Source organism: Dermacentor variabilis, chromosome 4 (genome assembly GCF_050947875.1).
Source record: "Dermacentor variabilis isolate Ectoservices chromosome 4, ASM5094787v1, whole genome shotgun sequence".
NCBI lineage: Eukaryota > Metazoa > Arthropoda > Arachnida > Ixodida > Ixodidae > Dermacentor > Dermacentor variabilis.
In genome coordinates this window covers 230,328,399-230,355,890 of record NC_134571.1, presented here as the reverse complement: position 1 = coordinate 230,355,890, position 27,492 = coordinate 230,328,399, and the positions used below count along the sequence as shown (strand labels likewise).

Sequence of the window (27,492 nt, the reverse complement as noted above, 5' to 3'; positions counted from 1 at the left end):
TATACTCAAATATTATCGCATAAAAACTAATTTTATTTCTGCAGTATGTCACATAATGTACAACACGCTACGTAAACTTTGTATGACTGTGAGATGGAATCATGGTTTACTATGGTTTATCACCAGGACACACCAGGGTATGCATTCTTGTGCTATTATGTTCCCGATTCAACGCCAGAGAATATTTATTTATTTATTTTTGCAACAACTATAACAACCATGCATTTGCTTATATAAAAATACTCGTCAAGTATTATTGGAAATAAAAATGTATTGTGAGAAAGTTTTGCGCCCTTGAGCGGAATGCTGCAAGTGTCGTCTGCTACGACACCTGCTCGCTGCAAACGCTAGACATTTCTCGCAGACGACAGGCACTTGCGAACTCTCTTGCTCTTTCGAAAGGCTGCGTCAGCTGTCACGATTGCTGAACGTCTTCAAGTATTTTTAAGCACATCTGCTGCAGTGCTAGCTAGGACGCTAGTGGCCTCATACGAGTATGCTTCATGATACTTTATATTGAGGTAACGCTTCCGAAGCGTTATGGCGTGGCTTTGCAATTACCCATTTTGCGACCCTAGACTACAGCCCGGAAGCAGCAACCTGTCCTACCACAAGTAAGTTTGTGTTCTCAGAGACCTAAAACACGCATTTCAATGAGCACTTAAACCAGCAATGCATGATGAAGCCGTCAATAAAATTTGATTGTCAAGCCACTAGAAGTACAACTGTATATGTCTTGTATCAGTAGTGCCTTCTTTTCCCTATTCTGAAGTTTCATAAAGCACGTAACGCTACAGCGTCAACCTAACACACTTAATAAACCAAAGTCCAAACGCTCAAAACATGTTCTTTCAATGTATACGATGCCGTCGCTTTCTCGTCAGGACTTCGACACCACACCGCGACACAAACATCGTCTCAGTCGCTGGCCCAGCGCGCTATCGCCACTTCGAGCAACATAACAAAGGCAGAGAGCTTTGCGTTGCACTGTCCCACTGCAGGTTATAGCAATTGAGCTTCAAGCGAAACCAAAACTGAAAAAAAAATACTGGTAGACTGGTTCGCCAGTCAACAGAACGCCAATCCGAAGCCTGCACTTCCCATCATTCCCATGATGGTTGAACGATCGCAGCGCCAGATTTCCCTCTAGGTGTACTAATATGAAACTCTATGGGGCCCATAGTGGGGCCCCATCTCACGTCGTCGCGAGGCGAGGCGGTAGCCACCAACGGCGGCCTAACTCCCGCTCCTCTCACCAGGGGCGCTACGATAATGATACATCCCACGAAGTTGGTGGAATAAGGAAATTAGAGAGGCCATCGAACAACGACGGTGGGCATCTCGGGAACACAGAGAAGCAAAGAGGGCGCAGTTATCTGAAGAGGAAATAGGCCAAAAATGGGAATATTATCGACAAAAGAAACAACAAGTGCAGGTCCTCGTCCAGGCTAAAATAAAGCAGTCCTCTGATCGCTGGCTGGCTGAAGTTCGCGATGCAACTAAAGGGGGGTCAAAAAAATTCTGGAACCATATAAGCTGGCTGGGTAAAGCTAATCACAGAAAAGAGGAACAGATTCACGATGCCGAAGGAAATTGTTTAGAGGGAGATGACGCTGTGAACTACATTGGTTCAGTTATAGCAGAGTCATTTAGGAAAGACGATAGGGTAATCGCCCCAAGTGAGGGAGCAACACAGAATAGCATAATAGAAAACAGCTTAGAATTGACCAATCTTAACTGGAAAAAGGCGGAAGCAAATGTTCCAAGATGCACGTCCGCGGGGATAGACGAAATTCCAATTAAGTTAATTAATGAACTTGGCCCAAGAAGCAAGGAAACGCTGATAAAAGCATTGGAGGCAGTCATAACAAATAAGCAAATTCCGCACAGTTGGAAACAGAGTAAAATGAATTTGATTTGTAAAGGGAAAGGTGATAAAAAGAACATAAAATCTTTCCGACCAATTACGATAACATCAGTTATATATAGGCTGGCGATGTAGGCGGTGAAATTAAAAATGCAGTCATGGGTAGAAAGTAATAGAATACTTGGAGAACTTCAGAACGGGTTCAGAAGTGGTAGGCGCTTAGATGATAGCCTGTTCGTGCTTACCCAGTGCATAGAAATAGCTAAGGCGGAAAATAGACCTCTGTATTTAGCCTTCCTGGACATAAGTGGTGCATACGACAATGTGAACAGGGAACTCCCGTGGAACATATTAAAAGCTGAAGGTATCGGTAATGAGGTAATTGATTTTCTACAGGAACTATATCGAGAAAATAATGTTGAAATAACATGGGAAGGAATCAAGAGTACGACAACTGTCGAGGTTCACAAAGGATTAAGGCAAGGTTGTCCTCTATCACCGCTGCTGTTCATGCTTTATATGATAAGCATGGAAAGAAGGTTACAACGAAGCAATCTAGGGTATAATGTGTCCTACAGATTAGGCGAAAAGGTTGTTGAGCAACGACTACCGGGTTTAATGTATGCGGACGATATTGTACTGTTAGGAGATAGCCAGGAAGATTTGCAAACTCTGGTTAATTACTGTGGGGACGAAGGAGACAGTTTAGGTTTCAGTTTTAGTGCAGCTAAGTCCGGTGGGATGTTTTTCAACGATACCACTGATCAGGAGCTTACAATACAAGGCCATGAAATACCCCGAGTGGCCGAATACAAATACCTCGGCATATGGATAAACAAATGGCAGATGTACACGGAAAAGCACGAACAGTCTCTAATAGCAAAAGGGCGAAGAGATGCCGGGATAACGAAGCATAGGCCATTGTGGGTGTACAGCAGCTATGAGGTACTGAGAGGCATTTGGAAGGGAGTAATGGTGCCGGGGCTTACTTTCGGGAATGCGGTCCTGTGTTTAAGGGCAGAGGTTCAGTCGAGACTAGAAGTAAATCAAAAAGCTGTGGGAAGGTTAGCACTAGGTGCCCACGGGAAAACCACAAACGAAGCAGTACAGGGAGATATGGGCTGGGCATCATTCGAAGCACGGGAAGCTCAGAGTAAAATCCTATACGAAAAACGTCTGAGGAAATTGGATGATAACAGGTGGGCAGCTAAGGTGTTTAAATACCTATACAGAAAGAGCGTTGACTCACAATGGCGGGAAAGAACTAGGAAGCTAACCAGTAAGTATGCCAGACACGAGGACGAAAAAGGACAGAGCATTAAACGACAGGTTAAAGATGCGGAAGGTAAAAATTGGATAAATTCAATGGAAAAGAAGCGTAGTGTAGAACTATATCGATACTGGAAACAGCAGATCAGGAAGGAAGCGTTTTATGATAACTCAAGAGGCAGTGCCCTACTCTTTGAAGCTAGATCAGGATGTCTTAGAACGCGGAGCTATAAAAAGAAATTGAACGAAGAAAAAGACACATGTACTGTGTGTGGTAAATATGGAGAAACGATGGAACACCTCATACTAGAATGTGATGGCATCAATCCCGATGTCGATGCGGCCACAGTCACCCTTCCTGAGGCCCTAGGGTTCAGAGTTGATAGTCATGTAAATAAATATGCGGTGGAAATTAGCAAAAGGCGACTGGAGGATTGGTGGCTCAAAAGCAGAGAGGTGACATACGGTTAAAAGGGTAGGAAGACGTATTTAAAGAAAATCGAGAAATTCAATAACACACAACACAGATAAAAATAAAAGGCAAAATAAAAATCTGAGCATGGTGGCAACTGCCATCGCCCCGTTTCAAAGGGGACGCTCCTACCTTCCATCCATCCATCCATCCTGATAGGAAGTCACGTGGCTGGGATCACAAGCCTATATGACTGACCACGACCAAAGCCACGACTAGAACATCCTAACCATGACCTACTGGAACTGTATATCCGGCTTCTAGGGGGCCACTTGCACCCACTCTCGTTCAACCCGCGAATTTCACCATTTGCACCACCACTACTGCTTTGGCCCCTTCACAGCTCTGCGCGTGCAAGCGAAGCCGCACCACGCTTGTGTTGCGCTACGTGACGGATTCCAGACCACACGTACACTTGCGGACGTGCGCAAGCTCGCGTTCACGCGCATGCGCAGACGGTGCGGCATGGCTCGCATGCGTCGAAATGCGGCGTGATCTCGGGGAACAGCTTCGTTCTTTATTCCACGACCTACTGAACTCAAGATCTGCACAGATCTCCCTGCTCCAGCACGCCTCGTCTAGTTCGCCCCTTTTGCCGCTAGGGACAGAGCGTACGAGCAGAATGGCGCTAGTTATAACCTGTTCGCTGTCGTCTGCTTCTGCGATCTGTTCAGCTTTCGTGCTGCCATTTCGGCAGGCACAAAGCGCTTGTATTGGCGGAAAATGAATAAATTCACGAATATAAAAAGAAAACAAATTTTCGAATGCTTTGTGTTTGAATTGTGAAACTAGAGGAGGAGGCGCGGTGCAAGAAATGTAAACAACGACCATATGTGGCAGCTGCAATGCTAGAGTGACGGCATAAATTTCCCTTTCCTAGCCTCCGTAAGAGACTGGAAAAATTGTTTTAGAATATTCATAGGATAATCTAGCTTTCTTGAGTTGATTACAGATAGCCTAATGTCGTAGATGACATTAGGATTTACTACTGTGTGCGTATAGTGAAAGGACATGATCTGGTGAAAGTATTCACGAGTAAGTCCTCCACCCGATATGTGCAATAGGTTGATCGATTCTGCTTTAAGGAAAGGTGAGCATTATGTTTTGAATGTCGTTGGATGTGTAGCTCTGTAGAAAGCTTGCAAAAGCGATCAGAGTGCTTTAAAACGTGCTGCACTGCAGGCCTTAAATTGTACGTGTCACGGAACTCTTTTCAAACTGTAAAGCTAGCTTTGCTGCGTGGTACGGCGGCGGCAGCATAACGGAGGTGCGAAAGATACGTACGCAGTGAAGCTGTGTGCGTATTCTATTTTATTGCGAAGCAATACTACTTTAGGTCGCACTTCAGCCCGTTCCGTGGCGAGGCGGTGGTAGGCACCATTGACCTTTAGCGTGACCTCGCTGCGTGACGTCACACCACGTGACCTAGAGTGACGTCACACCAGCTGTGTAAAAACGGGGCCCCACATAGAGTTTCTAATAATACCCTAGAGGGAAATGTGGCGCTAGTGTCTACGGGGGTTCTCATGAGCGTTGCCTCAACCTACATGGGAATGATGGGAAGTACAGGCTTCGGATTGACTTCGATCTTTAGACTAGTGGCGTTTGCTTGCGACGCATTAAACGAAGCTATACTCAAATATTATCGCATAAAAACTAATTTTATTTCTGCAGTATGTCACATAATGTACAACACGCTACATAAACTTTGTATGACTGTGAGATGGAATCATGGTTTACTATGGTTTATCACCAGGACACACCAGGGTATGCATTCTTGTGCTATTATGTTCCCGATTCAACGCCAGAGAATATTTATTTATTTATTTTTGCAACAACTATAACAACCATGCATTTGCTTATATAAAAATACTCGTCAAGTATTATTGGAAATAAAAATGTATTGTGAGAAAGTTTTGCGCCCTTGAGCGGAATGCTGCAAGTGTCGTCTGCTACGACACCTGCTCGCTGCAAACGCTAGACATTTCTCGCAGACGACAGGCACTTGCGAACTCTCTTGCTCTTTCGAAAGGCTGCGTCAGCTGTCACGATTGCTGAACGTCTTCAAGTATTTTTAAGCACATCTGCTGCAGTGCTAGCTAGGACGCTAGTGGCCTCATACGAGTATGCTTCATGATACTTTATATTGAGGTAACGCTTCCGAAGCGTTATGGCGTGGCTTTGCAATTACCCATTTTGCGACCCTAGACTACAGCCCGGAAGCAGCAACCTGTCCTACCACAAGTAAGTTTGTGTTCTCAGAGACCTAAAACACGCATTTCAATGAGTACATAAACCAGCAATGCATGATGAAGCCGTCAATAAAATTTGATTGTCAAGCCACTAGAAGTACAACTGTATATGTCTTGTATCAGTAGTGCCTTCTTTTCCCTATTCTGAAGTTTCATAAAGCTAGTAACGCTACAGCGTCAACCTAACACACTTAATAAACCAAAGTCCAAACGCTCAAAACATGTTCTTTCAATGTTTACGATGCCGTCGCTTTCTCGTCAGGACTTCGACACCACACCGCGACACAAACATCGTCTCAGTCGCTGGCCCAGCGCGCTATCGCCACTTCGAGCAACATAACAAAGGCAGAGAGCTTTGCGTTGCACTGTCCCACTGCAGGTTATAGCAATTGAGCTTCAAGCGAAACCAAAACTGAAAAAAAAATACTGGTAGACTGGTTCGCCAGTCAACAGAACGCCAATCCGAAGCCTGCACTTCCCATCATTCCCATGATGGTTGAACGATCGCAGCGCCAGATTTCCCTCTAGGTGTACTAATATGAAACTCTATGGGGCCCATAGTGGGGCCCCATCTCACGTCGTCGCGAGGCGAGGCGGTAGCCACCAACGGCGGCCTAACTCCCGCTCCTCTCACCAGGGGCGCTACGATAATGATACATCCCACGAAGTTGGTGGAATAAGGAAATTAGAGAGGCCATCGAACAACGACGGTGGGCATCTCGGGAACACAGAGAAGCAAAGAGGGCGCAGTTATCTGAAGAGGAAATAGGCCAAAAATGGGAATATTATCGACAAAAGAAACAACAAGTGCAGGTCCTCGTCCAGGCTAAAATAAAGCAGTCCTCTGATCGCTGGCTGGCTGAAGTTCGCGATGCAACTAAAGGGGGGTCAAAAAAATTCTGGAACCATATAAGCTGGCTGGGTAAAGCTAATCACAGAAAAGAGGAACAGATTCACGATGCCGAAGGAAATTGTTTAGAGGGAGATGACGCTGTGAACTACATTGGTTCAGTTATAGCAGAGTCATTTAGGAAAGACGATAGGGTAATCGCCCCAAGTGAGGGAGCAACACAGAATAGCATAATAGAAAACAGCTTAGAATTGACCAATCTTAACTGGAAAAAGGCGGAAGCAAATGTTCCAAGATGCACGTCCGCGGGGATAGACGAAATTCCAATTAAGTTAATTAATGAACTTGGCCCAAGAAGCAAGGAAACGCTGATAAAAGCATTGGAGGCAGTCATAACAAATAAGCAAATTCCGCACAGTTGGAAACAGAGTAAAATGAATTTCATTTATAAAGGGAAAGGTGATAAGAAGAACATAAAATCTTTCCGACCAATTACGATAACATCAGTTATATATAGGCTGGCGATGCAGGCGGTGAAATTAAAAATGCAGTCATGGGTAGAAAGTAATAGAATACTTGGAGAACTTCAGAACGGGTTCAGAAGTGGTAGGCGCTTAGATGATAGCCTGTTCGTGCTTACCCAGTGCATAGAAATAGCTAAGGCGGAAAATAGACCTCTGTATTTAGCCTTCCTGGACATAAGTGGTGCATACGACAATGTGAACAGGGAACTCCCGTGGAACATATTAAAAGCTGAAGGTATCGGTAATGAGGTAATTGATTTTCTACAGGAACTATATCGAGAAAATAATGTTGAAATAACTTGGGAAGGAATCAAGAGTACGACAACTGTCGAGGTTCACAAAGGATTAAGGCAAGGTTGTCCTCTATCACCGCTGCTGTTCATGCTTTATATGATAAACATGGAAAGAAGGTTACAACGAAGCAATCTAGGGTATAATTGTCGTACAGAGTAGGCGAAAAGGTTGTTGAGCAACGACTACCGGGTTTAATGTATGCGGACGATATTGTACTGTTAGCAGATAACCAGGAAGATTTGCAAACTCTGGTTAATTACTGTGGGGACGAAGGAGACAGTTTAGGTTTCAGTTTTAGTGCAGCTAAGTCCGGTGGGATGTTTTTCAACGATACCACTGATCAGGAGCTTACAATAAAAGGCCATGAAATACCCCGAGTGGCCGAATACAAATACCTCGGCATATGGATAAAGAAAGGGCAGATGTACACGGAAAAGCACGAACAGTCTCTAATAGCAAAAGGGCGAAGAGATGCCGGGATAACGAAGCATAGGCCATTGTGGGTGTACAACAGCTTTGAGGTACTGAGAGGCATTTGGAAGGGAGTAATGGTGCCGGGGCTTACTTTCGGGAATGCGGTCTTGTGTTTAAGGGCAGAGGTTCAGTCGAGACTAGAAGTAAATCAAAGAGCTGTGGGAAGGTTAGCACTAGGTGCCCACGGGAAAACCACAAACGAAGCAGTACAGGGAGATATGGGCTGGGCATCATTCGAAGCACGGGAAGCTCAGAGTAAAATCCTATACGAAAAACGTCTGAGGAAATTGGATGATAACAGGTGGGCAGCTAAGGTGTTTAAATACCTATACAGAAAGAGCGTTGACTCACAATGGCGGGAAAGAACTAGGAAGCTAACCAGTAAGTATGCCAGACACGAGGACGAAAGAGGACAGAGCCTTAAACGACAGGTTAAAGATGCGGAAGGTAAAAATTGGATAAATTCAATGGAAAAGAAGCATAGTGTAGAACTATATCGATACTGGAAACAGCAGATCAGGAAGGAAGCGTTTTATGATAACTCATGAGGCAGTGCCCTACTCTTTGTAGCTAGATCAGGATGTCTTAGAACGCGGAGCTATAAAAAGAAATTGAACGAAGAAGAAGACACATGTACTGTGTGTGGTAAATATGGAGAAACGATGGAACACCTCATACTAGAATGTGATGGCATCAATCCCGATGTCGATGCGGCCACGGTCACCCTTCCTGAGGCCCTAGGGTTCAGAGATGATAGTCATGTAAATAAATATGCGGTGGAAATTTGCAAAAGGCGACTGGAGGATTGGTGGCTCAAAAGCAGAGAGGTGACATAAGGTTAAAAGGGTAGGAAGACGTATTTAAAGAAAATCGAGAAATTCAATAACACACAACACAGATAAAAATAAAAGGCAAAATAAAAATCTGAGCATGGTGGCAACTGCCATCGCCCCGTTTCAAAGGGGACGCTCCTACCTTCCATCCATCCATCCATCCTGATAGGAAGTCACGTGGCTGGGATCACAAGCCTATATGACTGACCACGACCAAAGCCACGACTAGAACATCCTAACCATGACCTACTGGAACTGCATATCCGGCTTCTAGGGGGCCACTTGCACCCACTCTCGTTCAACCCGCGAATTTCAGCATTTGCACCACCACTACTGCTTTGGCCCCTTCACAGCTCTGCGCGTGCAAGCGAAGCCGCACCACGCTGGTGTTGTGCTACGTGACGGATTCCAGACCACACGTACACTTGCGGACGTGCGCAAGCTCGCGTTCACGCGCATGCGCAGACGGTGCGGCATGGCTCGCATGCGTCGAAATGCGGCGTGATCTCGGGGAACAGCTTCGTTCTTTATTCCACGACCTACTGAACTCAAGATCTGCACAGATCTCCCTGCTCCAGCACGCCTCGTCTAGTTCGCCCCTTTTGCCGCTAGGGACAGAGCGTACGAGCAGAATGGCGTTAGTTATAACCTGTTCGCTGTCGTCTGCCTCTGCGATCTGTTCAGCTTTCGTGCTGCCATTTCGGCAGGCACAAAGCGCTTGTATTGGCGGAAAATGAATAAATTCACAAATATAAAAAGAAAACAAATTTTCGAATGCTTTGTGTTTGAATTGTGAAACTAGAGGAGGAGGCGCGGTGCAAGAAATGTAAACAACGACCATATGTGGCAGCTGCAATGCTAGAGTGACGGCATAAATTTCCCTTTCCTAGCCTCCGTAAGAGACTGGAAAAATTGCTTTAGAATATTCATGGGATAATCTAGCTTTCTTGAGTTGATTACAGATAGCCTAATGTCGTAGATGACATTAGGATTTACTACTGTGTGCGTATAGTGAAAGGACATGATCTGGTGAAAGTATTCACGAGTAAGTCCTCCACCAGATATGTGCAATAGGTTGATCGATTCTGCTTTAAGGAAAGGTGAGCATTATGTTTTGAATGTCGTTGGATGTGTAGCTCTGTAGAAAGCTTGCAAAAGCGATCAGAGTGCTTTAAAACGTGCTGCACTGCAGGCCTTAAATTGTACGTGTCACGGAACTCTTTTCAAACTGTAAAGCTAGCTTTGCTGCGTGGTACGGCGGCGGCAGCATAACGGAGGTGCGAAAGATACGTACGCAGTGAAGCTGTGTGCGTATTCTCTTTTATTGCGAAGCAATACTACTTTAGGTCGCACTTCAGCCCGTTCCGTGGCGTGGCGGTGGTAGGCACCATTGACCTTTAGCGTGACCTCGCTGCGTGACGTCATATCACGTGACCTAGAGTGACGTCACACCAGCTGTGTAAAAACGGGGCCCCACATAGAGTTTCTAATAATACCCTAGAGGGAAATGTGGCGCTAGTGTCTACGGGGGTTCTCATGAGCGTTGCCTCAACCTACATGGGAATGATGGGAAGTACAGGCTTCGGATTGACTTCGATCTTTAGACTAGTGGCGTTTGCTTGCGACGCATTAAACGAAGCTATACTCAAATATTATCGCTTAAAAACTAATGTTATTTCTGCAGTATGTCACATAATGTACAACATGCTACATAAACTTTGTATGACTGTGAGATGGAATCATGGTTTACTATGGTTTATCACCAGGACACACCAGGGTATGCATTCTTGTGCTATTATGTTCCCGATTCAACGCCAGAGAATATTTATTTATTTATTTTTGCAACAACTATAACAACCATGCATTTGCTTATATAAAAATACTCGTCAAGTATTATTGGAAATAAAAATGTATTGTGAGAAAGTTTTGCGCCCTTGAGCGGAATGCTGCAAGTGTCGTCTGCTACGACACCTGCTCGCTGCAAACGCTAGACATTTCTCGCAGACGACAGGCACTTGCGAACTCTCTTGCTCTTTCGAAAGGCTGCGTCAGCTGTCACGATTGCTGAACGTCTTCAAGTATTTTTAAGCACATCTGCTGCAGTGCTAGCTAGGACGCTAGTGGCCTCATACGAGTATGCTTCATGATACTTTATATTGAGGTAACGCTTCCGAAGCGTTATGGCGTGGCTTTGCAATTACCCATTTTGCGACCCTAGACTACAGCCCGGAAGCAGCAACCTGTCCTACCACAAGTAAGTTTGTGTTCTCAGAGACCTAAAACACGCATTTCAATGAGCACATAAACCAGCAATGCATGATGAAGCCGTCAATAAAATTTGATTGTCAAGCCACTAGAAGTACAACTGTATATGTCTTGTATCAGTAGTGCCTTCTTTTCCCTATTCTGAAGTTTCATAAAGCACGTAACGCTACAGCGTCAACCTAACACACTTAATAAACCAAAGTCCAAACGCTCAAAACATGTTCTTTCAATGTTTACGATGCCGTCGCTTTCTCGTCAGGACTTCGACACCACACCGCGACACAAACATCGTCTCAGTCGCTGGCCCAGCGCGCTATCGCCACTTCGAGCAACATAACAAAGGCAGAGAGCTTTGCGTCGCACTGTCCCACTGCAGGTTATAGCAATTGAGCTTCAAGCGAAACCAAAACTCTAAAAAAAATACTGGTAGACTGGTTCGCCAGTCAACAGAACGCCAATCCGAAGCCTGCACTTCCCATCATTCCCATGATGGTTGAACGATCGCAGCGCCAGATTTCCCTCTAGGTGTACTAATATGAAACTCTATGGGGCCCATAGTGGGGCCCCATCTCACGTCGTCGCGAGGCGAGGCGGTAGCCACCAACGGCGGCCTAACTCCCGCTCCTCTCACCAGGGGCGCTACGATAATGATACATCCCACGAAGTTGGTGGAATAAGGAAATTAGAGAGGCCATCGAACAACGACGGTGGGCATCTCGGGAACACAGAGAAGCAAAGAGGGCGCAGTTATCTGAAGAGGAAATAGGCCAAAAATGGGAATATTATCGACAAAAGAAACAACAAGTGCAGGTCCTCGTCCAGGCTAAAATAAAGCAGTCCTCTGATCGCTGGCTGGCTGATGTTCGCGATGCAACTAAAGGGGGGTCAAAAAAGTTCTGGAACCATATAAGCTGGCTTGGTAAAGCTAATCACAGAAAAGAGGAACAGATTCACGATGCCGAAGGAAATTGTTTAGAGGGAGATGACGCTGTGAACTACATTGGTTCAGTTATAGCAGAGTCATTTAGGAAAGACGATAGGGTAATCGCCCCAAGTGAGGGAGCAACACAGAATAGCATAATAGAAAACAGCTTAGAATTGACCAATCTTAACTGGAAAAAGGCGGAAGCAAATGTTCCAAGATGCACGTCCGCGGGGATAGACGAAATTCCAATTAAGTTAATTAATGAACTTGGCCCAAGAAGCAAGGAAACGCTGATAAAAGCATTGGAGGCAGTCATAACAAATAAGCAAATTCCGCACAGTTGGAAACAGAGTAAAATGAATTTGATTTATAAAGGGAAAGGTGATAAGAAGAACATAAAATCTTTCCGACCAATTACGATAACATCAGTTATATATAGGCTGGCGATGCAGGCGGTGAAATTAAAAATGCAGTCATGGGTAGAAAGTAATAGAATACTTGGAGAACTTCAGAACGGGTTCAGAAGTGGTAGGCGCTTAGATGATAGCCTGTTCGTGCTTACCCAGTGCATAGAAATAGCTAAGGCGGAAAATAGACCTCTGTATTTAGCCTTCCTGGACATAAGTGGTGCATACGACAATGTGAACAGGGAACTCCCGTGGAACATATTAAAAGCTGAAGGTATCGGTAATGAGGTAATTGATTTTCTACAGGAACTATATCGAGAAAATAATCTTGAAATAACATGGGAAGGAATCAAGGGTACGACAACTGTCGAGGTTCACAAAGGATTAAGGCAAGGTTGTCCTCTATCACCGCTGCTGTTCATGCTTTATATGATAAGCATGGAAAGAAGGTTACAACGAAGCAATCTAGGGTATAATGTGTCGTACAGATTAGGCGAAAAGGTTGTTGAGCAACGACTACCGGGTTTAATGTATGCGGACGATATTGTACTGTTAGCAGATAGCCAGGAAGATTTGCAAACTCTGGTTAATTACTGTGGGGACGAAGGAGACAGTTTAGGTTTCAGTTTTAGTGCAGCTAAGTCCGGTGGGATGTTTTTCAACGATACCACTGATCAGGAGCTTACAATACAAGGCCATGAAATACCCCGAGTGGCCGAATACAAATACCTCGGCATATGGATAAACAAAGGGCAGATGTACACGGAAAAGCACGAACAGTCTCTAATAGCAAAAGGGCGAAGAGATGCCGGGATAACGAAGCATAGGCCATTGTGGGTGTACAACAGCTATGAGGTACTGAGAGGCATTTGGAAGGGAGTAATGGTGCCGGGGCTTACTTTCGGGAATGCGGTCCTGTGTTTAAGGGCAGAGGTTCAGTCGAGACTAGAAGTAAATCAAAGGGCTGTGGGAAGGTTAGCACTAGGTGCCCACGGGAAAACCACAAACGAAGCAGTACAGGGAGATATGGGCTGGGCATCATTCGAAGCACGGGAAGCTCAGAGTAAAATCCTATACGAAAAACGTCTGAGGAAATTGGATGATAACAGGTGGGCAGCTAAGGTGTTTAAATACCTATACAGAAAGAGCGTTGACTCACAATGGCGGGAAAGAACTAGGAAGCTAACCAGTAAGTATGCCAGACACGAGGACGAAAAAGGACAGAGCATTAAACGACAGGTTAAAGATGCGGAAGGTAAAAATTGGATAAATTCAATGGAAAAGAAGCATAGTGTAGAACTATATCGATACTGGAAACAGCAGATCAGGAAGGAAGCGTTTTATGATAACTCAAGAGGCAGTGCCCTACTCTCTGAAGCTAGATCAGGATGTCTTTGAACGCGGAGCTATAAAAAGAAATTGAACGAAGAAGAAGACACATGCACTGTGTGGTAAATATGTAGAAACGATGGAACACCTCATACTAGAATGTGATGGTATCAATACCGATGTCGATGCGGCCACAGTCACCCTTCCTGAGGCCCTAGGGTTCAGAGATGATAGTCATGTAAATAAATATGCGGTGGAAATTAGCAAAAGGCGACTGGAGGATTGGTGGCTCAAAAGCAGAGAGGTGACATAAGGTTAAAAGGGTAGGAAGACGTATTTAAAGAAAATCGAGAAATTCAATAACACACAACACAGATAAAAATAAAAGGCAAAATAAAAATCTGAGCATGGTGGCAACTGCCATCGCCCCGTTTCAAAGGGGACGCTCCTACCTTCCATCCATCCATCCTAGCTGCTGGCGCGCGGTCGAGCCGGCTCAGACACGCTCTGCGGCTGTTTGCTCCGTGTGTTTTCCGAGCCGTGTTACGTTCAACGTGGCCATGCTTGTAAAAACAGTGGATGATTTGAAAAAATAAGGCGTATCCCTGCATCTACTGCAGCACAGGAGGTTCGATGCCAAAAAGAAAGACGGACACCCATTTATACGCTCCGGGCTGCCGCAGCGATTATCAGGGCGCTCCTAAAGCGTCATTGTTCGCCGCACCAACGGAAAATGAACTCGGGAAGAAATGGGAGAGCGCAATCTGCGAACAGCAGACAAGCATCTCACGGAATCTTCATCGGTATTTCATTAAAACTTCTTTCTGGGCGAGTTGGTGCATACTTGACATAAGAATTCCATGCTTGTGTCTCGTCCTTGTTACGTTGTGGTTGCATGTGTTTGCGTTGTTACAATTTTTTATGTTCAGTGGTATGTGAGCGCCACTTTGAGCCTCGATACATTTGGAGGGATTACGTCGGCATCATCAATAGCACCGAAATGCGACTTCCACGTGGGAAGCTGCTGGCGCCTGGCGCGGTGCCTACCCTTCTGCCCGACTGTACGTCCTACCTTTCTCTCGCACCTGTTGAAGAGAGGCCAGAAAGAAAGAGGCCAGCCGTAGAAAGTGCACCGATGGTAAGCACGAAGTTACGTAAGAGCGCACGGACCGCACAAAATGAAGAAAGAGCGGGAGATTGTCAGCTCCGCCAACCACTTCGCGAGATCCTGGTCGAGTCTGCGTAAGATGAAAACGGACAGTTTGCGGAGAATGAACCATTCGCAATGAGCTCGCTCCAAGTAGTGAATGTTCCCTCAAGCTCTGGTGCCACTTTAACTGTGGCAACGACTCAACCGTAGTTTTCGCGACAACGTAGGTACAAAAGCAAGAAAGGCTCGAGATATTGCATGAGAAAGTTCTGCATTTCAGTGGGCATGAAGACGAAGTGTCTGCTCAACTGTACTTTAGAGGTGGGCTGTGCCAAGACATAGTTGTACGCTCCCTTGCCGCTGCGAACCATTTGCTACAAGACTCTGAGAGCCGCATCATCTGCCAAGGAATAATGCCTGAAAGTGACTTTCATGACCTTTCACGTGTTTTAACTCGAGGTTGCAGCCTGCTGCTGTGGTATTTGGGACTCCAGCATCCAGTGACAGCCGCCTAATTTTCTATATCGCTGGTTGTGGCGAGAAAGTGCATTTTAAAGACAGGCTGTGAAGCCTGCCTGAACTTACTATTTATCACAAAATGGGCAGCAGGAAATTTGAGGCTTGCAGAGTTTGCCATATGAAAGACAACGGTGGTTTGTCATATCCTGCCTCCCCTATATACAAGTTTATGATCAACTTGGCCAAAGACTTCATAGTTTGTTTTAGTCTTCTTGAGTTGCACGCAGACAGTGTTTTAGATGTTTTAGCTAGGTGTTGTTAAAGCCAGGCTGCAGCATGAACTTGGCTGCCCTGTACACTTCGAATCCATCACAGCAGAACTCACTGCTTTCTACATCATAACCAGGCTACATTTCTTCACAAAAAGCGTAATGAAAGAAGGCGCCCTGCAGGCATCAAAATATATTAGGCTCAGTTGATGTTCCTAGAACTCCATGCTACAAGGTGTTTTTGGTCATGTGTTTTAACAGTAATAGTTACTTATAATGGGATTTGATGCTCGGTGTCTGGGGAAGGTACACTTTAGGGTTCCATTATAGCTGTGCTATTTTCATTGTGAATAAGTAAAAAAAATACTCACCTGGATTTCTTTCGAGCGTCACTCTGACAGTATGTGCTGAAGATGCGGCGGATTTCTTAGGAGCTAAAATTTCGGGAAAAATTGTGAGTTTGTATGTGCGCAATTGCATAGTCAAAAATGAATTCATTCCGGGGTTTAATGTGTAAAACACACTAAGATCTAATTATTAGGCACGCAGTAAAGAGGGGAGGACACATGAATAATTTTGACCAACTGGGGTTTTATAACCGGCAACACAGACATGTTTGCATTTTCCCGCTATGAAAGTGCAGCCAACGAGTCCATTATTTAATCCTACGCCCTCGGGGTTAGCAGCGCAACGCCGAAGTCGCTACGAACTTTCCTGTCATTTGCGATAAGCACGCGATTTAAATGGAGTGGTAAATATAGCTCCATAGAAGCAAGGCAGGCCCAGATATATTGGCTTTCGAGCAGTAGATGAGCAACAAGAAGCTCAGTGAATTGCCAGCTGGCACATGCGATACGACGAGCGCAATGAAAGCGCCGGACTGTGCGAGAATACGCTAGCAGACGGCATTGTCGATACTATGGTCTCGATGTGGCCTTCAAAATCTTCCTTTACACAATACTTTGTTAAATACAATCCTGTTCTGTTATAATGAAAGAACTATGTCCGTAAAAAACCCTTAATAACACGGAGCGCCTCAAAAGCAACGAATATGAGAGCAGCCGGTCTGCTAGAAAAGGTCGCAGTGGCGACACCTGGTGGCGTCAACGGAAAGAGGCACGCGCGCCCCTTTCCGGTCGTGTCACTAGGACATTATTCTAGTACACTATAATTAAGATTGGTCAGTTCTAAGCTGTTTTGTATTATGCTATCTGTTATGTATCTCCTGGTGCCCCCTACAAATCCGACATTTTTTAATCGACTACAGGCCTATATCGTTGCTGCCCACGTGTTGCAAACTACTCGAGCACATCATCCATAAGCACATCATTCAATATTTAACGGCAAATAACTTCCTGTCTCCACAGCAGCATGGCTTTCGAGCAGGATTTTCTACAACAACGCAGTTATTAGAGTTCACACATGACATAGCCACATCACTAAATAACCGCGGTCAGCTTGATGCGATCTTTATCGACTACTCAAAAGCATTTGACACGGTAAGCCATAAAAAATTGCTTCTAAAACGTGCTGCAATCTTTCCTGGTAATAAACTAATTGACTGGATATCCGATTACCTGCACCTCCGATTCCAATCCGTCACTTTTAATTACAAAACCTCTTCTATAGCCCAGGTTACGTCAGGGGTGCCGCAGGGCTCAGTTCTCGGACCACTCCTATTCATCATATATGTTAACGACATTATTGAAGTAGCCAGAAACACACAAGTGAAAATACGTCTTTATGCAGATGATTGTGTGATCTATTCTAACATTCGTACTCTTCGTGATCAAGAAGTGCTTAATAGCGTATTTTCATCCTTTTCAGACTGGAGTAAGACATGGCAGATGAGCATTAACTTCAGCAAGACTGTGGCAATGTCTTTTACTAATAAGAAACAGCCCCTAAAATTTACGTATAGCACACAAGGATACAGTATTAACGAAGTTAACGAGTTCAAATACCTTGGACTTACTATCAGAACTAACCTTAGTTGGCATAATCACATCAATATAGTCTGCTCTAAGGCGATGCGAAAAATAGGGTGCCTAAAACGAACTTTAAAACACGGCACTAAAGAGTGCAAGCTTACGGCCTATAAATCACTCATTAGACCTGTTCTGGAGTATGCTTCTGTAGTGTGGTTGCCTTATCGCATACAGGATATTTCCAAATTAGAATCCATCCAGAAAAAAGCTGTTAGATTTATTTATGGCCGTTACGACCGTATGTTTTCTCCGTCATCCCATGCACACGCTTTATCACTGGACCCATTGTCGTTTCGTCGCACGTGTGACCGCCTAATCCTGTTGCACAAAATCGTTCACGGGTCATCTAACATTGAAGCGCCTATCTCGCTAACCACACCTACTGCGCGAGTAAACCGACGTACTCACCCATTAAACATAGATCCCTTCGTTCCAAAAATAGATTGCTACAAGTTTTCTTTTTTTCCACACACTGTTGAATTATGGAATAACTTAGATGGTTCTCTGCGTTCATTGCCGACTAATCAATATCAGAAAGAACTGCCTAACCACGTTGGTTGACATGTTATGTTCATAAGTTATGTAACCCACCTCTGCTATGTCTCTAAAATTAGATAGCACTATTTGTAAATAAAATAAATAAACAAATAATAAAGGCTAGGCTAGTCGTGGCCGCCAGAGTTCTTCTCAAGAAATGGAGTCTGTCACTCGCGGCTTCGTGCCGTCGCATCTTTGAAACCCTACGCAACAAACCCAAACAACATAACATGGTGTCAGAAGTGTAAGCAGATCGTCCCCGCAACGCCTGAAATCAACAAAATGGCCAACGTTTTCATCCAGCCCCCGGGTCACTTCGAACCTGGTGACACTCCTCAGACCGCATGGGAAGAATGGCGGGAAGCATTCACCATATATGAACTGGCTTGTGAGTACAACACTAAGCCTAAATCAGCGCGGAAGGCATTGTTGCTTCATGTACTTGGCCCGCATGCTCGTCGCATCGCACAGACATTCCCTCCAGACCCTGCCGCCGGAAACGAAGACGCAGACCCAGTGAAATACATACTTGACAAGTTTGACGAGTTATATCGCCCGTACAAGAACGTCATACAAGCAGCGGCGGTGTTCAACTCGATGGTACAAAAGCCAGGTCAGTCAATTGACGATTTTGTTACTGACCTTCGACGACAGGCGCAGAAATGCGACTTCGGTGACAAGTGCGACAGACTCATCGGCGACCGCGTGGTGGTTGGAATCCGCGATGGAGCTCTCCGCGAACGGCTCTTTCGGGAGCGCGACCTCACTCTGGAAAAAATCGTCTCAGCGTGCAAGGCAGCGGAAATATCAAAGAAACATGTGCAAGAGATCGTAACCAGTGATCAGCAGCCAGAAGTGAATGCCGTTCACACGTATAATCGGAAACCCACGAAGACAACTGGTCGTCCGCTAGGTATCAACAAACCTCAGCAGCCTCATCGCTCGTCCCAAAGGTCTAATCGTAAATGTTATCGCTGCGGAACCTCGCACCCCCCACAACAGTGACCAGCTTTTGGCAAAAACTGTTACAGCTGCGACAAACTTGGCCATTTCGCGCACCTGTGCAAGCAGCCACGTCGGCAGACAGCAGCGCATCGACCGCGAGTCGGACTGCTTCATGAACATCCACAACAAGACTCGCAGGAGGAATTATACTTAGGCTGTTTGACTACGTGCAGTGTCAATGCCGACGCAACAGACTGGAGCGAAAGTGTCAGTGTTAATGGACACGAGGTGACATTCAAGTTAGACACCGGTTCGGACGTCAACATAATTCCAGAACATATGTTCAAGCAGTGGCCGTGCAGACCAGCAGCCAAACCAACCACAGCTAAAGTGACTACGTACAGTGGCCACCAGCTTCCAATAGACAGTGAATGTGAACTGTCTTGTGCGGTAAACAAAAGGTAGTGCCGTCTGAGATTTCTTCTGGTGAAGGAGCCCCTCAAGCCGATACTAGGGGCCGCTGCATGCACAACTCTGCACTTGCTTTCCCGTGTGAAGACCCTTCAAGCAACGACAAAGTCCACTGACACAGTGTTGCAAGAACAGTTTCAGAAAGTACTGAATGATTTCCCTGACATATTTGAAGGAATCGGCCAGCTTCCGGGACGTTATAGCATCCAGCTGCGTGAAGGTGCAGTGCCGACAGTTTGTGCTCCTCGTAGAGTACCTAGTGCACTCGAGGATAAGGTCAAAGCAGAGCTGAAGCGCATGGAGAGGAATGGCGTAATCACGCGAGAGTCAGAACATATTGAATGGGTCCATCTCATAGTGGTGATAACCAAAAAAGACGGAACTGTTCGTTTGTGCCTGGATCCACGGAACCTCAATGCAGCAATAAAAAGGCAACACTACTGCATACCAGTACCAGAAGAGCTTTTTGCAAGCCTGAACGGCTCAACAGTCTTCTCTGTCCTTGATGCGAAGAGTGCTTTCTGGCAACTGACTTTGGATCAACCAAGTTCACGGCTTTGCACATTCGCAACACCATGGGGTCGTTACCGTTTTCTTCGAGTACCATTTGGGCTTGCGACAGCCCCCGAGCTGTTCCAGCAGGCCATTGACAAGGTATTTCAAGGGCAGGCCATTGTGAAGCCGTATTTTGATGACGTACTGGTTGCCTCAAGGACTCCAGCAGAACACACAGCCCATCTCAGAACTGTGCTGACCATAGCTAGACATAACAACCTGAAGCTTGACAAATCAAAACTGAAGTTAGGACTTTCAGCCATAAAATATCTGGGTCACCAGCTCTCCTCAGATGGGCTATCCCCAGACCCTGACAAGGTCAGATCAATTGAGGCCATGTCACTTCCATCAAACAAGTCAGAACTGCAAAGATTCTTGGGAATGGTGACATATCTCACGAAGTTCATCCCTAACTTTTCAGCAAGTACCAGTCCTCTGCGTGAGCTTCTCAAGGCAGGTGTAGCGTGGCTCTGGACAAGCCAGCACACAGAGACTTTCAAGCTCATCAAACAGAAGCTCACAACAGCGCCTGTGTTGCGTTATTTTGACCCATCCAAGCCGATCACAATTTCAACAGATGCCAGCTCATACGGCCTGGGATCGGTTCTCTTGCAGGAAGGCAGACCAATCGCATATGCTTCTGCAGCCCTTACGCCTCCCCAACAACGTTATGCTCAAATAGAGAAACAACTTCTAGCTGTGGTGTTCGCATGCGAGCGGTTCCACTATTACACTTTTGGACGCTCTGTAACAGTGGAAACAGACCACAAACCTCTTGCTGGACTGCAGACAAAGGATCTAACAAATATGTCACCAAGACTGCAAAGACTTGCTCCGGCTACAGTGCTATAGCACTAAACTAGTGTATGTACCGGGGAAACAGCTAACTGTGGCTGATGCCTTGTCAAGATCCCCAAACCCCGAATCCAAGGTGGAAACTGCAGACAGTGATCCAGGACTCTTTGTGTCCAGTCTGGTTCAAGCGTCGCCCACCAAGCTCAACCAGATCCAGGAAGCAACAAGTCGGGATCCAGTATTGCAACAACTAACCAAGTACATTCAACAAGGATGGCCTGATCGCCCTAGTGATGTTCATCCTATGGCAAGACCATACTTTCACATAAGAAGTGAACTGTATATCACAGACGGCTTCATTTGCTGTGGTCAATGGCTTGTCATTCCAGCAGTTCTCCAGGCTGATGTTCTTGAGAAACTCCATCAGGCACATCGTGGTATAGTGGCTTGTAAAAGACTAGCAAGCCAGAGTGTTTATTGGCCCACACTCAACAAGGACATTGCCACCCTTGTCTCAAGCTGCGACACCTGCCAATCCACCCAGAAGTCAAACCCTCAGCAACCATTGCTTGACAGAGATCTGCCAGCACGACCATGGGAAAAGTTGGCCGTTGATTTCTTTCACTGTCAAGGCAATACATATATCCTTGTTGTTGACTACTTTTCAAAGTACGTTGAAGTGAAACGTGTGGAAACCACTACGTCAACTTCAGTTATTTTGGTCCTGAAGGACATCTTTTCACGGTTTGGACTCCCCAATGTGCTTATCTCTGATCAGGGACCACCGTTTGACTCGCAGGCATTCAGAGCATTCCTGCAAGAATGGGATATTGCTCATGAACCGTCATCACCCCACTACTCGAGGTCCAATGGGCAGGTCGAAAGAACAATACAGACTGTTAAGTCCATGTTGATCAAGTCGCACACCGATGGCAAAGATCTATCTTTGGTTCTCCTCAACTACCGTGCCACCCCAACCATTGGAGCAGCTTCCCGAGCAGAGTTGCTAATGGGGAGGAAATTGAGAACGTTCATACCGACCTTGCCCGATAATCTGAAACCACACTACCCCACAGATGCACATCTGAAGCTCCTCAAACGCAGACAGAGTGCACAGCACAGATATGGAGACAACCACACTCGCATACTTGCACCTCTGAAGAAACATCAACCTGTATGGGTGAGGCACAAGAATGACTGGAAAAAAGCAGTCGTCACACAGGTTGGTCCTCAACCAAGGCGCTACACAGTGCAAACTACAAGTGGAGCAATTTATGTGCGTAACCGTGTGCACCTGAGGCCACGCACTCAGGTGGTCCGTGAAGCCACTCGTACAGCAGAAGACTACACCCTTGATGAATCGGGGCCAACAAGTGGCAACGATGCTACGCCTCACAACTATCCTGAAGAAGCAAGACATGCTTCGACATACGTGACAAGGGCTGGAAGAGCCATACGGCCACCGGCCAGATTCCAGAACTGAACGTCATGAAGTGCGTGTTTTATTGTTGTAATCGTCACTCAAAAAAGGGCGTGTTATGTATCTCCTGGCGCTCCCTACAAATCCGAGATTTTTTAATAAACGCTAGGCCAGTCGTGGCCGCCAGAGTTGTTGTTCTCAAGAAATGGAGTCTGTCACTCGCGGCTTCGTGCCGTCGCATCTTTGAAACCCTGCGCAACAAACCCAAACAACATAACACTATCCTGTGTTGCTCCCTCATTTAGGGCGATTACCCTATCGTCTTTCCTAAATGACTCTGCTATAACTGAACCGATGTAGTTCACAGCGTCATCTCCCTCTAAGCAATTTCCTTCGGCATCGTGAATCTGTTCCTGCTTTCTGTGATTAGCTTTACCCAGCCAGATTCTATGGTTCCAGAATTTTCTTGACCTCCCTTTATTAGTTGCATCGTGAACTTCAGCCAGCCAGAGATCAGAGGACTGCTTTATTTTAGCCTGGACGAGCACCTGCACTTGTTGTTTCTTTTGTTTATAAGATTCCCATTTTTGGCCTATTTCCTCTTCAGATAACTGCGCCCTCCTTGCTTCTCTGTGTTCCCGAGATGTCAACCGTCTTTGTTCGATGGCCTCCCTAATTTCCTTATTCCACCAACTTCGTGGCTTCCTCTTCCCTCTCCAGCGGTTTACTCCTTTTACTTCTTTTATTTTTGTACTAAGGAGTAGTAACTGATTATATTCCCACCTTTCCATGGAATGTTTCTCTATTGCTTCCTCTATTTGTTCGTCACTTAATTTTGCGTACTCTTTTTGACTTCCCTGCATTTCTCTTTTGAGCTGGGCTCCCAACTGTAGACTAATGCGCTTATGATCACTTCCGAGGCTGTACTTCCCCTATTCGTCTATTTCCATTATTGCGAGCTTGCTATACAACCCCTGCGACATTAAGCAGTAATCAATGGCCGTTTGTCTGTTACGGGACTCCCACGTGATTTGTCCCTCACACTTAGTTTCTATATTTACTATAACTAGGTTGTGTCGCTCACAGAAGTCTAGCATCAACCTGCCATTACAATCTGTGTATCCATCCAGATCCTCGATGTGGCCATTCATTTCACCCAGCAGACAAATATCGGCACCTTCTCCAAACTGCTTTATATCGTCATCGAGACACTTCACCAGATCCTTGTTCTCTTGCCTGCATTTGGCCCCTGTCCCTAAATAAACTACTCTTAGCAATGTCTCTCTACTGGCAATTGTACCTGATACCCAGACATGTTCTCTGCAAGTTAACTTTATTCTTTTCCAATTTGTTCCTTGACGTATCAGCATACCTACTCCACCTCCCTTCCTCTCCGTTGTTGTTCTATTGCTCCCTTCCCAGACGTAGCTTTCAATAAACGGTGGGTCTTCTAGATCCTTGAGATGTGTTTCGCATAGCGCGTATACACCTACTTCTTCGTCCTTTAACTACCGATTCGCTCTCTTTCTACCGCCTTGCATGTTTATGTACCTGATCCTTGAGTTAAATTTATTTTTTTAGTTTTCTTCCTGGACCTCCTAGTGGCGTTTATTGTCGTCAGCCTCTATAGTTGCACTTTCTACACTGTTTCTACCTACCCCTACGCCCTGAGGCGCAGTGGAACCCCTAGAAAAGCTACTCCCCGACCTTCCAGGCGCCAGCCGATCTCGGCTGGATGCCATCGCGTGTAAAGCCTCCGCCAAAGCCTGCTCTATGCACTTCTCTGTTTATGTCTGACACTTCAAATCCTTTCTCCTGGCTTAGCTTTCTTATCTCACGATTAACAGCCACAACGTCCTTGGCAATTTCTCCGTTCCGTCCTTGCCCCTGCGGCACTGTGCATACCATGATTTGGACTTGCTGTGCTATCGCCCTTAAATCGTCCACTCCCTCCGCTAATTTTTCCACTACTTTGGCGGCTTCACCATTCAAGACGTGATTTAGCCCCGCCGATACCACTATCAAATTGCGCTCAGCAACATTCTCAGAAAGCTCGCTTTTTGTTTCTCTCAGTACTGCGTCCATTGTCCTGCTGTGAGCGTCCCGATTGCTACCCGCTTATCAGCCTTTGTACGCTCCATTATAGCTCTTTTGCACCTCCTCATATTTGAATCTCCACCGATAATCCAGGTAGCACAAAAGAGATACGTAACGTTTTCGTAGCGTTTATCCAAGACGATAAAAACGGGTTAAAGAAGACACGAATGAGAGAACTTCGGCGGGAAAACGTCGGATATCTCTGCTAATGTCCGGCTTAATTACTTTCTTGAGACGATCTAGAACAGGTCTGCAAGACGAATTCGAAAAGCTGGTCTAGAAATAGGATTGGGAAAGACACAAGTAATCCCTTTGCCAAAACTATTCGTAACCAATTTCTAAACGTTTTTAGGACGTTATCGAAAAGCTGGTCTAGAAGCGGTCTTGAAAGGTTTGCGATCATCTGAAGCTAATTTTCGCGGGTGACGGGCGCGATCAGACATTGTTGTTCAAAACACGCGTTTAGTTTCGCCTCACGCGACTGGCCTATGCCGCGCAGACGTCGTCAGCCGCACCCGTTGGCACGGCCTAGGCCAATCGCGTGAGGTAAAACTGATCGAGCGTTTCGAACAACGATCTCCAGTCGCGCCCCAGATGAGTAGAAGCGTCGGTGTTGACTGTAAGAGCCATGGCGCAGTGCCAAGCACTGTTCCCCGCATGGCCGGCGCATCGTCTACCAAGTCGCACGAAAATGAGCCTGTTAGGAATAATAAATCCTTAATACCGCCTTTAGTAAGCTACGATGCTTACAACCACAATGGGAATGACATCCTGCAAAGAACAAATGGCCACGTCTTGGCAGGTGGCCAGACCAAGCCCTTCATGCCAAGAGTTCATGAAATGAGAACATTGTGACAAAGCAAGAACACTTTATTAAAATGTAATGCTTATGCAAGGTTCGAACAAACTGTGTGAGAAATGCAAATAGAAATAAAAGTACATCAACAATGACAAAAGTCGCAGAAAGGATTCGTAATGAACTCGAAAGTGAACATTCACTAGCACATAAACAAAATTCCAAGTACACATACAAAAATGAACAGAAAAACCTGGAGTGTACTAAAGTGTCTAATTTATCATAGTAAAGCGCACGTGCTATTAGATGGACTAGAGTTATGCAGAAGTGACATCGGAGCGAATGGAAGAAGTAGACTGAAAAATGCAAGAGTATGAATTGGATGGTAACTGCCTCCAAGCAATGTTACCAATCATCTAGAAGCTTGAATAGAGCACAAAAAGAAATACCACCGCATACCATCATAAAACAATCCTGTGACAGAAATAAAAAAAAATGGGAACAATGCAAAATTGGAAATATTGCCCTTAGGATATATCAAAGAAGGTAATGGCAAGAAAAAACCATACAACAAAAAAGCAATAAAGTGAAATTAGTACAGAATACTTAAACGGGGGATTCAGTGTAACAAGTGAACACTACTGTAGTACAGCGAACGATGAGACAGTAATGCTGCATCTTGCCACTCCAGAACGTGAGAAATGAATATGCAAGCCTCATATTAGAAACTTACATAAACATGGAAATAAACTGGAATGCACTGGAAGCTGCATTTGTGTAACAAAGGAAGCAATGGTCATAATAAATAGTAAGTGTTTTATCTAAAAAGCCCTTTACAAGAGGCAAAGTTGTACCTCTCTGGCAAAAATAAAGTTGCAACAAATAATTTGCAAACCCGCAAATACATTAATTAGCCCACTGACATGTCACACTTTGCGCTCATCTCCAGTCTCCTAAAGTAAAAAAAAGCACTCTGAATGAGAAAAACGTTTAACACATGTAGCCCAGAGCAAATTCTTTGCCAGTTCACTCACACTTTCACATCCAAAAACATTTGCCACAAAGTCCAGGCACAGTTCCACTGATGTTTACCAATTCACCCCCACTTTCACGTCAAAAAATATCTGGCACACAGTCCAGGCGGAGCTTCATAGATAAACAGCTTGAGAGCCCACTACTGATTATTGTGCAGTCCCGCTGCTGGAAATAGAACTGCCGCACATGCTGGTAGTGGTTTCAATCTAGACACACATGCTGCCCTGGACAGGTATGTTCAGATATCTGCACTGGTGCTCCATTTTGTCGAAGTAGACACATTAATGCGCTACGCTGGTAATTGAAATGTTTTGAATGCACAAGTATTGGCTTCACCAGAAAGACTTGCCCACATACCACCACTGGCATATATATGCACTTGCTCTTCACTCAGTAGCATTGAACTTAAAGTGTTCCCTATGTGGAAGCCATGTGTAAAACCGGTGTCACACGACCACTCTCGATCGCGATCAAGCCCGATCCGGATCGAAATTATCGATGCGACTGGCTCACTCTCGTAGCTTGCGCAGAGGAGCCATCACGACCGAGAAATTCGATTTGTAACGGACTGGATAGCGGCTAAAAGAGCCCTGTGTGAAACCGGTATCAAATAATGCACAGACGTACGCTAGGAAAATGTGTTGCACAAGGACAAAGAACTGCGACATGCCCTGTTGTGCGAAGCGCGCGAACAGAACACATGTATATATATATTAAAAAAAACTGCGAGAGCGCTTCGCGAACTCCATGCGCACACATGGCACCCGCACGAACTCGGCAGGCCGCCGTAAAGCGCGAAGGGCGCACAGCGTACATTCTGACACATGTCCCAAACTGCAAACAATCGTACTACCTAAATCATACAAGTTATTTTATACCAAGGGCATACTCGACTCACGTATGCAGTATCCACAAGCGAGTTATGCAGCGTACATGATGTATCCATTCGCCAAATAGTAAAATTGATAACAAGCACAAAGCTACAAGGGACTCAATACATTACTACCATTTGAGGCGTCAAATAAAATCGAATTTGGCCGTTTCATATATTGGACACAATATATGGACACACGTGGTACCCGGTAATACCATGAAATACCCATCACGTGGGTAAAGGGGGCGAAAACACAATCGAGAACCTGAAGCGCAAACGATAAAAGCACGGTATGGTGCACGCAAAATTCTGTCACTGCGCTGTAGCGCGAGGGAAGAAA

General features: G+C 45.4%; 1 long non-coding RNA gene across 2 annotated transcripts in view; it reads left to right on the top strand.

Annotated features, from left to right (window-relative positions):
• The window catches only part of LOC142580178 (uncharacterized), a 200,048-nt gene that overhangs the window by 63,306 nt on the left and 109,250 nt on the right, over positions 1-27,492 (top strand). The window contains exon 1 of one of the 2 annotated variants that reach the window (XR_012827608.1): positions 9,775-9,880. The exons of the other annotated variant lie outside the window; for it this stretch is intronic. This is a non-coding gene — a long non-coding RNA (uncharacterized LOC142580178). Of the gene's footprint in view, positions 1-9,774; positions 9,881-27,492 lie in introns of those variants that run through there. 2 annotated transcript variants of the gene reach the window in all.